The following is a 16,225-nucleotide window of genomic DNA, read 5'->3' on the forward strand; positions in this document are numbered from 1 at the left end:
GCCACCGCCGCTCTCGTCGCCACCGCCGCTCAGTACTCCGGCGCAGGGAGAAGAGCCGAAATCTCGGACATCGCGAGATTTCGGCTTTCCTTCTCCCTGCGCCGGAGTACTGAGCGGCGGCAACCGGCCAGCCAAGATCTCGCGACGTGCGAGATCTCCAGCCCCCAGGGGTTGTAAGACGTTCAGAGGTCAGATAGGCTGAAGACCTCAGCTTAGTTGTGTAAAATTATATAAATAATATATATATTAAGTTATATATAAGTCCCTGCGCCACCTTACACCTCCAGAAAGGTTAGGCCAGCAGGGCTCTCACACAAGCTTGTGGTAGCAAGCTGTCATACCCTTCATTAACCCCTGACTGCCTGTCACTGTGCTATAATTCCATTATCTGATGTGCGACTGTTGCACAGCTTGCTATTCTCTGCCTGTGTTATAAAGCATATAGCAGTATCTTATTTTTGCTGTTCCACCCTCTGCGCCTTTTAATCTCTCCCCTTCTGGCCAATTTTTATAATGGCAACTACAAATAAGAAACGAAAAGTTGACAGTGAGGGCCGCCGCTTCCAGGACAAGTGGAAAGTAGAATATTTTTTCACTGAAATAAAGAATCACTGTGTTTGTCTGATATGCCAAGAGACCGTTGCTGTTTATAAAGAATTTAATGTCAAGCGACACTATCAGACGAGACATAGCACATACGACAAGCTAACAGGGCACGACCGAAGTGAAAAGTATAAGCAACTTGAAGCTGTTTTATTGTCACAACAGCGATTTTTTACAAGAGCCCGTGAGTCAAATGAAAATGCCACAAAGGCGAGCTATGAGGTGGCAGCGTTAATTGCTAAAAATTGCAAATCTTTTGCAGAGGGTGACTTTATCAAAGAATGTGTTATGAAAATGGTAGAGAATGTCTGTCCCGAGAAGAAGCAAGAGTTTTCCAACATTTGCCTGGCTCGTAACACTGTAGCACGGAGAATTGAAGAAATTTCATCGGATATTAAGAGACAGTTAATGTCAAAAGGAGCTGATTTTGACTTCTTTTCAATAGCCTGTGATGAAAGCACGGACCTATCTGACACTGCTCAGTTGCTGATTTTTTTAAGAGGGGTGGACGATGAAATGAATGTGACTGAAGAGCTACTTGACCTCCAGAGCCTCAAGGATCAAACAAGAGGGAAAGATTTATTTGATTCTGTTAGTTCTGCCATAGATGACATGAAACTGCCTTGGAACAAAGTTACTGGGATTATTACTGATGGGGCACCTGCCATGACTGGTGAATGAAGTGGATTATCAACCCTAATCTGTAACAAGGTGAGCGAAGAAGGAGGCAAAGCTATTAAACTTCATTGCATCATTCATCAACAAGTTCTCTGTGCTAAACATCTCCAATATGATCATGTTATGAAACCGGTACTAAAGACCATTAATTTTATCCGCTCTAAAGCCCTGTGCCACCGCCAGTTTAAACAGTTTCTACTGGATATCCAGGCTGAATATGAAGATGTTTCATATCATAACGATGTAAGATGGCTCAGTCGGGGGTCTGCACTGCAACGTTTCTACTCTCTCAGAAAGGAAATAGGAGAATTCTTGGAAACAAAGGGACAAACGATGCGAGAACTATCTGATCCAATTTGGCTGGCTGATTTGGGGTTTCTAGTCGACCTAACAAAGCATCTGAATGTACTGAACATGAATCTTCAGGGCAAAGATGCAGCGGTGAACCAACTTTATTCACACCTCAAAGCCTTTGGAACAAAGCTGCAACTTTTCCTAAGGCAGTTGTCACAAACACCGCCCAATACCATCCATTTTTCAGCGCTACAGGAAATAATTAACAGTTTTCCACAGGATGATATCCATGCGCAAATAAGCAGGTATGCAGCAGACATCACATCTCTGGCTGGGGAGTTTCAACGGCGCTTTCAAGATTTTGCAGCTATTGAAAAGGAGATCAGCATTTTCTCCTCTCCATTCTCTGTTGACCCCGACAATGCTCCTGATCAGTTGCAGCTCGAGCTCATTGAGCTACATTGTGACAGCGAGTTACGCAGTCGTCATCAACAGCTCTCTCTTGTTAACTTTTACCGCCAACTGGATAAGAGCCGGTTTCAAGAGATTCGAACATTGGCTAAGAAAACCCTGAGCTTGTTTGGCTCAACATATTTGTGTGAGAAGACATTCTCTGTTATGAACTTTAACAAGAACCGCGTGAGGACAAGACTAAGTGACTCTCACCTGCGTGACATTTTGCGCATCAAAACCACGGCCATTGAACCAGACCTAGTCTATGTGCTGCAGTCCAGATCCCAGTTTCACCCTTCACATTAGTGCAGGCTAGTTTCTTTTTTTTAATTGAGATTAATATGTTGTAAAATCTCAATTAATGTCAGTTGGATAGACAGTTATATATTTGAACACATGTATACTTGCTGTTATGTTCCTGTTCACATTTTTTGAACTTATAAGTTGACAGACAACCTTACATTACTTTGTGTAATGTACTTTAAAATGTTCCTGAGATATCTCAGTTTCCTGTTTTTATTATATTAAAGGGGTTGTCCAAGTTCAGAACCCAGACATACCCCCTTTTTCACCCAGGCAGCCCCCCTGCCATGGGCATCAAAGCATCTCATGCTCCGATGTGCTCCCTTGCCCTGTGCTATTTACAATGACACACTGCCGGTAGGAGGCTTCACCGGCTCTAATGTGCAGGCTTTAGCGCTGCTCTAGCTGGTTTACTGGTGATAAAGCCCGCCCATCAGTGCCGGTGACGTCACTGGGCTTTCTGCCAGCCCCGTGGAGAGCCGGGTATGTCACTAGAACTCCAGAAAATGCCTTTCCTCTGCGCAATTTAGTGCAGGGCAAAAGTAGGACATTGGAGCATAAACTGCTTCGATGCTCAAGTCGGGGAGGGGCTTCCTGGGTGAGAATGGGGGTATGTCTGGGTTAACCCCTTTAAGGCAGATTGATTAAACACCTGTTTAGATTTGTCATCCAAGTCACAAAATAAAAAGTATGCCGTTTTCAATAAACTTTGCAAAAAAAGTTTATTTGCATTCATTTTAATGGTCCAAAGAATGTCAAGCAAAATGATCGGCCCTCGCACATGTTCACTTCATCAAATTTGGCACTCTTAGAAAAAAGTTTGGACACCCCTGCCCTAAGGTGTACGAGGGCAGCCTGTTCCTGTTAGGGACAATGTGGGATATTGTATTTTATCATGCATTGTGCATTTTTTTTCAAAGGACATACACTAATAATGTTGGGAGTATCTGGGAAGCTCACAAAGGATTTGGAGGAGGAGTACCTCTACCAGTGTTGGACTGGGGTGCCCACCGGTAACCAACTCCACGGCCCCCTGTTTTCAGCTACATGCAAATGTGACATTATCCTCAATGACAAATTTATATAACAATGAACTGGGTAGATTGTTAAATGAATAAGATGCTGCCTTTGACTGTACATAGTTACATAGTGATTCAAGTATTATGTGCCAAGTACTGCTCACATTGCACAGGGGCCCACCGGAGGATTCTCCTGTTCTCCAGTGGGCCAGTCCAAGCCTGCCTCTAGGTGGTATAGGCAATTGCCCCTTTTGCCTTTCTTAAAATTAAGCCGTGATGATATAAAAACATGTTTGTTCGACATCTAAAGTTTCACTTCTGTTCATTTTTGCAGTAATAATGATCTGATGGATATTTTGTCTCTGTGCCCACGATGCCATAATCTATTAACAGATTCATCTGGTGATGTGCGGAGAATTACGTATAGAGTGTCACACTGGAGTAAATGTTATTATCACTAAATTAATACATTCATTTTGCAGCCCGTTGCACTTAAAGCAAAAATTTTCCGGAATGGTTGATCTGACACAATACATTAGCAGTAGGAAATTCTAGGAGGGGAAAAAAAGACAGGTCTGTAATTGATAGATCATAGTCTGAGCAAATCTAGCCTGGATCCCTAGAGTTATTGGAAAAGTTATTTTAGCTGCTGGCTAAATATTGTACTGAGGGTTTAGATTACGATAGTGTCAAAAACTCCAGTTCGGTCCTGTGCATACGCAGCCAGGATAATGTCCAGGGCAACTGTGTGTGTTAGTTAGTACAGCCTCCAAGCCAGGCCATATCCACAAACCAGAGGATCATGGAGTATATAATTAGGTATATTTGGGAAATCAAGAGAAAATCTGAAGGATAAAAAAGACTGAAACAATATATTAATATTGTGGTTTGTAACTATTTTCAATATACGGGAATAGCCTTTTACATTCTTATACTTTGCCATGTCATTTGCTAGTATGGTCCGGATCTCGTCAATTTCAGGCAAGAAGATTTTTATGATCATAGATGAAATATTGTTAAATAAGTTTTACCATCATTACAAGTTATCCAATCGCTGAGACCACTACTGATCCTGAGACTGGGGCTAGTAAATGGCCGTCGGAATGGAGTTGTGTCTGGGCACACGTACAGGGGATTGATAAGCTGAGTTTTACTTTATCACTTTACATCATATTCATTGGTTAAAAATATGTGACCTTCAAAAAAAAAATACTAGTAACACAACAAGTAACAAATCTGTCAGTAAACAGATGTTGAAACTTTCTCTGTAGAGTCAACATACATTTGCCTTGTCTGATTTGCAGATTAGCTGTCAGCCTGGGGGATCGGAGGGGAAGGAGCAGAAGGCATTTATCATTATAACATACTGCCAAGTTTTAACATGGAGAAAAAAAAACTTATGAAAAAGATGTTGTTATGGTTAGCAACTTCTGTTCAAATGCACACATACAAATATATGTATAAACACACACACACACACATATTATACACATATACACACACTCAAAGCTATGGATAAAAAAAAGTGCAAGCCTCAATGATCTGAACTGTGAGTCCTATAGACTATTAAAGCAGCTGAGTGTTGCAGAGCAAAGGGCATAAAAGTCTTCAATCTTCTGCTGATTCAATAATTGCAAAGACCAAACCTCCTCTGGCATTGGGATCAGCGTAAATCAGGAGATACATGGCATGGGTTTCCATGCTGGAGAGGCTGCATGCTGCCTTACATCGCCAAGCACAATGCTAAGCGTCGGATCCAGTGGTGTACAGCAGCAGGTACTGGACTCTGGAGCAGTGGAAATGTGTTATGTGCAGTAATGGATCACACTTCTATCTTCAATATCTGATGGACGAGTCTGGGTTTGGTGAATGCCAAGAGAACGTTACCTGCCTGACTGCATTGTGCCAGCTATATCGTTTGATGGAGAAGGCATAACGATATAGGGTTGCTTTTCAGGCGTCGGCCTAGTTTCCTTATTTCCAATGACGAGAAATCTTAAAACTTCAGCATAACAAGACATTTTGAACAATTGTAGCTTCCAACTATGTGGAAACGGTTTGAGGAAGACCCTTTTCTGTTGCTCATGACTGTGCCCAGTGCACAAGGTCCATGCAGACATGGTTGGGGGAGTTTGGTATAGAAGAACATGATCGGCCACAAAGAGCCCGGACCTCAACCTCATCCAACACCTTTGGGATGAACTAGAATGGTGGATTCTGATTCTGAACCCGGCCTCTCCCCAACATCAGTGTCTGACCTCACAAATGCTCTTATGTACATACTGTACATTTGCATATACTGTACATTTGTATATGCTAAGGACAAAACAATGAGTTAGAGGAGGAAATGTTCATTTTAATTCTCTATGCATGTCAGTAAGATCAACATATCACCACTGTGGCCAATGATTAGCTGCTGTGGTCGTGTGTCAAGGCAACATGGCATTGCCTCATTGTTAAAAAGTAGGACCATTCTAGAGAAAGATGAATATAGCATGGGAATCAATTCTAATTTCAATCCATATCCAACATACTTATAATTTGATAAGCGTATACTGGACACACCTCCTCTGTTTCACTCCATTAAGTCTATGGAGAAGCATATGCTGGGCAGATCTCCTCTGGTTCACGCCATTAGGCTTGTGGAGAGGCGTATGCTGGGCAGATTTCCTCTGGTTCACGTAATAAAGCCTGGGAAAATGCGTATGCTAAGCAGATCTGGTTCACCCCATGTTAGGCTCACCATAATTGACAGGCCTCTTCTTACACAAATAGGACGAGTACGGAGAACTGGTGGATATAAATCCAGAAGATACTACCGTCTACCGCCTAAAGTGGAGAGTGGGCCAGGGAGAAAATTATGTTGCAAAGTGGCAGAGTTCTCTAATTCAACATAGCAGATGAGGATCATAGGAGCCGCTACTCATCATTATTGTGGCAGCTTGTAATGATTGACAGGTGCCCTTTAAAATCAGTTGGCCATTCATAAAATGCATTGAAGAGTCAAGACCGCTAGGAATTTGCAGGATTCAACCTGGTGAATAGATGAGGGTCTTAAATGGGGGACCAGTTCTAATAAAGCTGTAAATGGTATTTGTAAATTAATGGTCTAATCTAGGCCACCCATCGTGTTGTATAATATCTACATACATAAGATGCCCACATACATATTCTGAGCTCCAGGATTGAAAGTTTCCTGAGAAAATGTGGTGCATAATTTCACCTAAGTGTGAAAACAAGATCAGATAAATGTCCTTGAATCAGGGCGACTGCTACGCACAAGCCGTGCCGCCAGACATCAATGATTCATTCAGCTTATCACTTACAAAAGGACACCCGTCTACACTGTAGGTCTGATACTTTAACCTAGTTTTTTGTGGAGCAGCCATCGTGACGTTTGCTCCACTTGCAGAAAATACAAACCTCACACAGTTTACATGAACTTATCTTCAGTCTAAAAATAACAACCAAAAGGTGAGACCAGATGGACAAAATGTGCAGATTAATTGCTTGGCGTTGACGGGAATTGCACATCTAAGATATGCAAAGTACACAGAGGACACCTCAGTGATGGCCGTGGGCTGGTGAAGAAGGTTGGCCCAAACTCTATGCATCACCCCTATTTCTTCATGGATTGTAAGGTTGTGAATCGGGTCCCGATCCTATAGTCTGAATTGTCAATTAGTTTATTACTTTGCAGTATCAGATTTTATTTGTACGTGTTCCCTCTGGGGTGAATTGGTTAAGTGTTTTGGTCTCCATATTAGGAGGAGATGTGGTCTTTTACCAGAAGAGGCTTTATCTCATCTGTCTTTGCACCTGCAGAAATGTCACAAAAATGAGCCCATAACCAGCATATAGAGGTCATCATCCTTGGGTGGTGGCTTTGCCATCACTTTCACTAAAACTAATGTATGGCCATTTCCTTCACTTTGGAATTTAAATGTCTGTCATTAAAAATACTCTGTTATGGAAAGTTGACAGGTAGAAGGGTTTTCTAGCACAGAGGAGAGGGAGGGGAAAGTCCTGAACATGAAACTGTATGGAAGTAATAAGTAGTAATGAAAGGATGTGTAGGGTGATAATGTAAGGGGATGCACGAGTAAAGAGATACACACAATAGCGTTTAATCCGAGTGTCTGCGACAGTCATCACCATCTGCTGACCAAAAGATGATAAGAATAGAGAAAGAAGAGAGAATGAAAATTGTAGGAACCGAAGAGCGGAACACATGTCCCCTGAGGGAGAAGATTAGAGGAGACACCAGGTCAAGTTACAGTAGTGGGGCAGTTAGTAATTATAAAAAGCCCAGGAAGAAAGAGAAGGGGAGGGGTCAGCGCCAGACATGTAGAAGGACAGACGTGCGGTGCAGTGGAGTTGGCTTATAGCCACCATTACGAGTAACCAGATGCAAGTGAATCATCGAGAAGCCAGTTATGAGTGAAGGACCGAGAACCCAGCTCCGAGAGAAGGATGGAGTAACCAGATCTGGGTGAACAGATCCAGAGATGAGAGATCCGAGCTGAGTGAGCCGACCCAGGGTCGAGGAAGATAACCAGGTTGCAGAGAGAGATGTTCAGGTGAGCTTGTGTGGGCTAGAGCCATGCTTCAGGGTACGAAGACAGCCAGTGTGATGAACGTACAGTGTACCAAGTAACTCACCAATTTGGGACTTGCGGCCTAGATGGCAGTATCATCGACTCCCGTTAGGGCCTGTGTGACATTTTGAGCCGCCTAGAAGAAAGACGACGGTGACGGACCCAGTAGTGATTAGGCATTACTGATTAACAGTCATTTAACTGTGAGATATAGAGGACAGTGTGTATATGTATATATATATATATATATATATATATATATACACACAGTATATACACGTATATAACGTTGTGTAGATATCGTGTTTAGTTGCATTCCTGTGTCCTAATTGTGCCATAATTTACTGTACTGTCATTGTTCACTGTTACCCTTGACACCGTGCCTATATATATAGATATTCATATTAGCCAAATAAATAGTTGTCTGTTAAGTACCACTGTCTTCTCATTGTCTGTGCTGTTGCATCCGCGTACCTGTTAACAGTATCAGCAGATCAGTAAGAACATGCAGGTAGGGGATAAGATGGGAAACACTTCAAGTATGTAGACATAAACCTGTTTTTTTCTAGAATACCTTCCGCTTTGCAAATATTTACGTACACTGATTAAGACAGATTAAAGAAATTAAAAGGTGTAGTATCGGCGTCTCTGCCCCCTGACAGGCAGAGACGCCGTCCCTCTCACCGCCACGCTCCCCGCCCGGCGTTCACCGCCGCTCCTGCTGCTGCTGGCGCGCGCAGCTTCCCGGGCACTGTGCTTAGGGCGCGTGCACATGCGCACTCCCTCCCTCTTTAAGGGGCCGCACGCGCCGTCCTAAGGAGTCCCCGGCTAATGGCCAGAGGACCTCTCATATAAAAGGCACCTCCTCCAAAATGGAGGTGCCCGTGCAAGGTTGTAGCTTTGTGTGCTAAACTCTGCTTCAGCCCTCAGGTCCCGCTGCTAGCCTGACTACCAGTCCAGTCCGCCAGCCTGACTACCAGTCCAGTCCGCCAGCCTACCAGTCCAGTCCGCCAGCCTGTCTACCTGTCTTCGTCAGCCAATTACACTCTCCAGCCCGACGGTCTGCCTACAGTCCAAATCCGCCAGGCTTGTCTGCCTACTCGGAGAACGTACCACTTACCTGCCGTGCCTACCAGCCAGCCTACCTGGAGGCTCCTGCCAGTTACCTGTGGTGTCTGCCTGCCCGTCTACCCGGATCACCCGTCAGCCCGCCTGCCGTGCTCATCTGCAGTACCGGACAGCCTTCTGACACGTGGGAGTCACCTGCTCTCATACAAGGACAGGCCCAGAGTAGCACCTGGTCCCTCTGCTCGGTCCTTCCCTGGTTCACAGAGTCGATTGAGCTGCCGTGCGACCTTGGTCAGTCCGAGTTGATAATTAGTTACTCCCCTCTGGTCCCTCCTTGCACCGCAGCACAGAGGTTCCACCACCGGGATCCATAACAAAAGGTATCAGTTATTTTAGGATTTCCTGCTGCTAATCCATTTTATTAAAATCTTAGACATCTCTTTTAAAAAGAGGTCATCTGGAGAAGTCCGCGACGATTATAGTACACCTGCCAGACGCACATATGATGAACAGGTATCATGCACAAATCCTGTTCATCAGCATAGGACATGTGTGCGATCCCTTCAGATCATGCTCACGTTTCAGCAGGTGTGTGGGGTTGTAACGTCTTTGGCAGTTTGAATACAAAAGGTTGAGGAATACTCCCATTGATATATCTCTATATCAATAACCTAATGAAAATCTCTATTTTTGTTTTGGACACATTGAAATGCCTGGAAAACCTATGTTAAAATGTCAGGACTGTTTTTAAGGTAGCATCCCAGTAGAACGTTGCAGACAGTATCTAAAATAAAGGACTTTATTTTTATACTTCCACCACTTAAAGTTACTGTAGCCATTAAGTTTATTGTCTCTCTATGCATCATGGTGTGTACAGTCGGACATATTAACAGACGCACTTTGAATATAACAGTTTTTATTGAAGCCTGAATGATCATGAGCCCAACTATATATCATGACCCTGGTCTATAATACTTCCAACCAACACACACAGAAAATTTTGGTGCAGTCTCCATAGGGCATCGGGCAACTAGTCTTCATTATGCATGGTCTCTGACCTGGCTGGAATGCATCTTCTGGATTTCCCACTCTACAAGCTCTCTTTAGACTCACAAGTTCTCACACTTCTCATAGACGCTTTTGAGGCCATGGTGTGAACTGACACTGTCTCTCTGGATCCATGGGTCCTTCTACTAACTTCTACTAACTTGCACTGACTTCCACATGACAGCTAGTCTGAACCTTACCTGCTTACAGTTTCTCATGGAAGGTGACCTCCAGTCCATTGTCTGCTCCTTCGGTGCCATTAAAGTAGGAATGCCTAAATGCCAGCATAGAAGCACGGGAGGCTAGCAATAACAACTAATTTCATGAAGGCCCTGCCTGTCAACAACTCTCGGAAAAAGGTAAGACCTTTCCAACTCTAGCAAATGTTGCTAAATCTCCCAGGTATACGAACATATATAAGCTTAATAAAAATGCTCAGAAAGCAATGCTTAGAAGAAGGTGCGTACCCACTGGGATGCTCCTTCATCAAATGGTCCCTGGCGTTAAAGCTCACATTCAGGGAGTGAAAAACAGGCATGGCCTGTAAAAAGGAGGCATGGATTTTCCATGATGCTCATTTAATGCCACATTTAGGTGCTCCCAAGATGGCCAACATTACCTGTAAATAAGACTGAGGTTAAGGCTATGCTATGCTTAAACTTTTTGCATTAAGACTTTTTTCAAGTGATTTTCAAGAAATTTGCATAAGATTCACAAATGATTTTTTATCATACTCTAAAACAGCAATATCACAGAGAGATTTATTATTCTCTATTAAGAAGAAAAAGAGCATTTCCAAAGGACAATGATATCACAGTGATTTTTTTAATCAAGTAATATAATAAGTAAATATCGATCCCTCGCCTAAGGCGGCCCACTTTATCTACTGCACCTGACACAGCTTAACGTCTTGAACAAATAATTTTAAATATACTTCAACAATGTACTAAAATATACCCAACAGAGTATATAATGTTATAGGAGTACACCGCCCTTCATCAATTTACCATTACGGACAGGTGGAACATATAAATTGGTTATGTTCCCAACCGGGAAAAACTTTATGTGCAATATGAATATTGTGCTACCAATGTACTAAAAGCATAGTGACGTTACCTTCATGTATTAAAAAATTGTGACTAATCCTATGTGCGTAAGAAACCCAGCCTCATGTTCCATCCTAAGAGTCTTTAAGATGGTAGATGACTTATGGATTACACATCATTATCTCTTCCAGTAAACACAAGGTTGGTCTCTGTTATAAATATTAATTTACAGACGTCAATTATACTCTGCACATGGTAAAATTGTTCTTCAACTTACTAATAAGAAGACTTCAGCATCAAGTCCCAAATTAGAGCAATGTATCACTTGGCGTAGACCCTGTAAGAGAAGAAACAAAGCTAATGCTTTTAGCCCGAAGTAGTGGGACATTTAGTGTATTGTCACATTTTGTGTACGTGAGAAGCTCAGTGGTAAAAGTGTTAAAACTGCAACACGCTACGAACAATACAAAAGGGCAAAATGCAAGCTCCATGTATCCCATTGTCATACAGTGACTAAAGTGCAAGCGAGGATTATAGATAGCGAGATATACGGAAAATATGAATTATAGCATAACAAAGCTGCGTAGATCAAAGCCTGCAAGATGTCAGCTTTTTACATATTCTTCTATTTATACATCCCTACCGATGATATATCGATGATGACCTACCTGTAGAAGGATATGTCATCAATATAAAAGTAGTGGAAACCCCCTAAGAAAAATTCTATGCAAAAACAAACTTTTACTGCACTACAGGCAAGTAGAAAACTCCTTCAATTTTCTAACACATAACAATTGTTTAAAGATTACAATAACTTTATAAAAACCTTATAAACTCTTATAGCACAATCTTATATATTAGACCAATCAGAATTTGTGAGTAATTTTTCTTGTAATTATTAGAAATTGTTCTCTAAATACCAGTTTCTTTTTAAAGAATGAAATACATTGGAGAAAAAAAAAAGGACAATGATACTAATAAATCATTTTCTAAGTAGATGGAACTTTCCAAGCTTATAGAAGCCGCTGCAATGCGTCACGGATGTCCCATGTTTATTTACACCAGCTGTAAATAGATAAAAGAGGACCCTGCGGTGCCCGGAAGCAAAGGGTGTCAGGCTGCGTGCGGCGGGAGATGCAGAATAATACATCAAGAACTTTTAGTAATGCAAGAAGAATATTACATTTTATATAGTAACTATAAAAAGCTACAGGAGGCTGAGATTGTTGTAATTAACAACAAAATAAAAGATAACTACTGATAAGGACGTTCAAGGATTAAAAGGAATGTGTTATCATAAAAATAATGTATTGGTTTACATCAGGCTTTTGTGTACAATGTCTTTTTTTTTAAATTTTGATGGTAGAATGGAAAATTGAAAAAAGTTCTCTAAATCGAAAAAATAAAGAAAATTTCATAATAAAAATTCTCAAAACTTTTGATCGTTTTTTTTTTTTTTTATTATCACTAAATATAATTTTGCCACTGCCCATTAGGTCAAATAGTAGATTCATATTTCCTGTTCTTTTCAGCAGCCACCTAGATGTAAGCAGCAATAGACTGGCTCTGACTCTATTGATTTGTTTACCATTTACTGGGTGTTATATACTGTAGCTAGAGATGTTACTTTACCTGTCATTGTAATCCTGCCTGCATGGATAATGAGACTGCTGAAAATATTCTGTAATGAATAGAAAGCGTGAGTCTAGTATTAGTCCTAGTGGCCAGTGTGAAAATGCTAAATTTATGTTTTTAATGTAGAGAATTGAAAAAAATATATATTATCAGAACTTAGCAAAACTACATTTAACAAACAAGCCTTATGCCGGTTATTTTCTGATGATACAAATCTCTTTAACAAAATCATCTATTAATCTTTTGCTAGAGGGGGATCATCATAAATGCGAGTATGGGGGTGCCTGATCCTTTATTCCTGGCAAAAGCGTGGCTATTTATGCTCGAATACTCATTGAAAGGCAAGGCTGTGAAGTTGGAGTCGGAGTCATGAAGTCAGAGTCGTGAAGTCGGAGTCGGTGTCCATTTTGGTGGAGTCGGAGTCAGAATCGGAGTCGGTATAAAATGGACTGACTCCAACTACAAAAATATATAATAAATTGGGTACAGTAGTTCAATGCAGTTTGTAGGGAATATTTTTTCATAAAAATTTGGGAAAGTTATGAAATGTCCTATAAATGTCTTATTCCTGATCTAAGGGTCTAGACTTTTAGCTGAGATGAATCTGTGCTACAGTAAATTTATCACTTAAACATGAGCCATGTATGAGGGAGTCGGAGTTGTGGAGTCGGAGTTGGAGTCGGTGTCAGGGAAATTGAGGAGTTGGAGTCGGAGGTTAAGCTTACCGACTACACAGCCCAGTTGAAAGGGTCGTATCAAGATATTAAATCATCACCTATTCTCAGTGAAAGCGACAACTTGCTGATTGCAGTAGGTCCAAATGAAGCAACCCCCACCAATGTTGATGTATTGGTGAATTAAGTAACAGTCGAGCATGTACACCACTGCTTCTATCATTGTCTATGGGACTGCCAGAGATGGCAGAATACAGTGCTCAGCTAGTTCTGGAAGTTCCATAAGCAATAAATGGAGTGACAGTTAGAGATGAGCGAACCTGAACTTAAAAGAGAGAGAGATTTTTTCTAGCTCAAAAGTTCGGCTCGCCATTATTTTCAATGGGGTTCGGGTTCTGGTTAAAGTTCGGGTTCATTTCTATTACTCGATCCAAACTTTGGACTAAAGTTTGGTCAGGTACCAGAATCCGAACTTCTATGGGTCCGCTGAGCACTAGTGACGGTGCACAGATCGTTGCTCTATTTAGACAGGTTTCTGCAGAACTCCATTCTAGCGATTGGTGATGATCCCAGTGGTCAGACCCTTACCAATCAGCAAGTAGATAGGTGATAACTTATTATCTTGGTACAACCTCTTTAAAGTGTGAGCCCCAACTTTCCTGATCGATCGAACATTGGGCAAGAAGAGAGAACTATACGATGAGTGGTACACATTCCAAGATGAGTATTCTTAAAGAGACACTTTACTAGTTTGAGGGGTCTCAGAGTTTGGACGGTCAAAGATCAGACATATGGACAGTGAAATAGACATACTATACATTTCTACAGTAAAGGAAAAAAAAAAAAACACCTTTAAGCTTATCTACATCTGTAAACGATAACACAAAGCATATAAATTGGATTCACATGAAGTAACAAGATATATTAATTTAAAAATTATTTAAAAGTAATTCACTAAACCATCTCAGACAGATGTCTGTCCAGCCTCTGTTTGAAGACATCCATTGAAGGAGAACTCACCACCTCTCGTGGCAGCCTGTTCCACTCATTGATCACCCTCACTGGCAAAAAGTTTTTTTCTAGTATCTAATCTGTATCTTCTCCCATTTAGTTTCAGTACATATGACGCACCCCCTGGGCCATATTCTTTAGGGGAATACCCGGAGCCGGATCAGATGGGGGTTGTAGTCTCCGAGTGGCTGTGACCCGGTCCGTGCCCAGGGTGTCAAGCTCAGAGTATGTGGCAGTCCTACAGATGTTATAAAGTTCTTTATGTCGACTACGCCACCCGTTGTATTGCGGTCACTACGGCCGCCGCTGCAGCAGGGTCCGCTGAGGCTGATGGTGTTGGTGCAGCTTTTGATAGTATAACCCCCAACGGGTGGGGTATAGCCTCAGGGGGTCAGGTGCAGAGGATGGGGGTTGTGGTGGTGCAGCATAGATGGTAATTAAAGACAGAGTCGGGTTGTGCAGTTTAGGGTATTTACTTACTGCTGATGTTCCGGTCACTCCAGCTTCAAGTGACCACCCGAGCCGTGCTGCGTCCACCAGGTCCTGGATTCAGCCAACCCCCAAGCAAGTCCGGAGCGTGACCCTGAGCCCTCCTTCCTGTCCTGTCTTCTGGCCGTCCCCACCAGGGATCCACCTAGGTCCAGCTCCCTCGGGCCTTCTGTTGGGAGACCCTTGGCCTTGGGTTCCCTGACCCTTCACGTGGTTTGCCTTCAGGGTGGATGTGGTGGGTGGCCGTGGCAGATCCTGCCCACGGCCTCCGGTCTCTGGCTAGGGTGTGCTTTAGCCCCCACCAGTTTGGGATCCGGTACCCAGTTGCCAACTCTTCACCCGGTGATGGACTTTGGGTTCTCAGAGTCCTTTTCTTTCACCCCCTCTGGGTCTTTCTTCCTTTCTCCTCTCTCTCTCTCTGGGGCTTGGAGCTGCTCTTCTGCTCTCTTCCTCTGGCTTCTCACAGACTGACTGACCCTGATCTTAGATGGTGCCCACCTTAAATACTCCCTCTATGTGTGAGCTCAGGTGACCAGCACCCAATGAGCTCCTATCTTTACCCAGGCTGCTCCCCCTATCTGCCCCTACACTACTGGGATGTACCACCCCCCTCCCACTCCAGCCAGGAACAGACTCGGTCGTACCTGCACATTTCTAAGTGGGAGTACCGTTGGTCTGTTCCTCGGAAATGGGATGTGTGTAGTGCATGCAGCTCTCTGGGCTCAGTTTCACACACCATCCTTACCCGGGAGTGGAATATCACACCTCTGGGTTGAGGTGCAATACCCCTGTAGCAGCCGAATCCTCAGGGTGCTACATTCCCCCCTGGTAAACCACAGCACGTCCTCGGGCTGTAAGAGATAAACATCCACAAACATACATTTTTTTTTTTTTTTCATATAAACAACATAATAAAAACATATAAAATATCATATATATATCAGCATCATCATAAAACTTTTCATATTAATAACATTCTCGTCGCCTCTGGCTCCTCCTCCGGTCACTGTGCAACTGGTGACCGGGCAAAGCGCGACAGTCTCTTTTCTTGGAAGTGGTTTTCCTGTAAAACCAGTAGGGGGCGCTTTAGGACGCGCAACTATATACAAAAGGGGATAGGTGGCCGTTCTCAGTCCTCGGCCAGGTAGTAGGGATAAACGGGTAAACAGTTCACACTTGCTGGTCCCAACGGGGACTATATTATCAGCAACAGTTTCTTTGGTACCCCTACGGGTAACTATATACAGCTTCTACTCTGCCGTACTCAACGACGACGTCCTCCTGCTCTTTCTTTGTGGTTACCTTTA

General features: G+C 42.7%; 1 protein-coding gene across 2 annotated transcripts in view; it reads right to left on the reverse strand.

The window, feature by feature from the left end:
• Positions 1-16,225, reverse strand: part of HPCAL1 (hippocalcin like 1) — a 255,370-nt gene that overhangs the window by 165,221 nt on the left and 73,924 nt on the right. Inside the window, exon 2 of one of the 2 annotated variants that reach the window (XM_073674160.1) lies at positions 11,387-11,446. The exons of the other annotated variant lie outside the window; for it this stretch is intronic. The gene's annotated coding sequence lies outside the window, so the exon portion shown is untranslated. The remainder of the gene's footprint in view (positions 1-11,386; positions 11,447-16,225) is intronic. 2 annotated transcript variants of the gene reach the window in all.

This window comes from Phyllobates terribilis, unplaced genomic scaffold (genome assembly GCF_046119375.1).
Source record: "Phyllobates terribilis strain yellow unplaced genomic scaffold, ASM4611937v1 Scaffold_3__8_contigs__length_932513732, whole genome shotgun sequence".
NCBI classification, from domain to species: Eukaryota; Metazoa; Chordata; class Amphibia; order Anura; family Dendrobatidae; genus Phyllobates; species Phyllobates terribilis.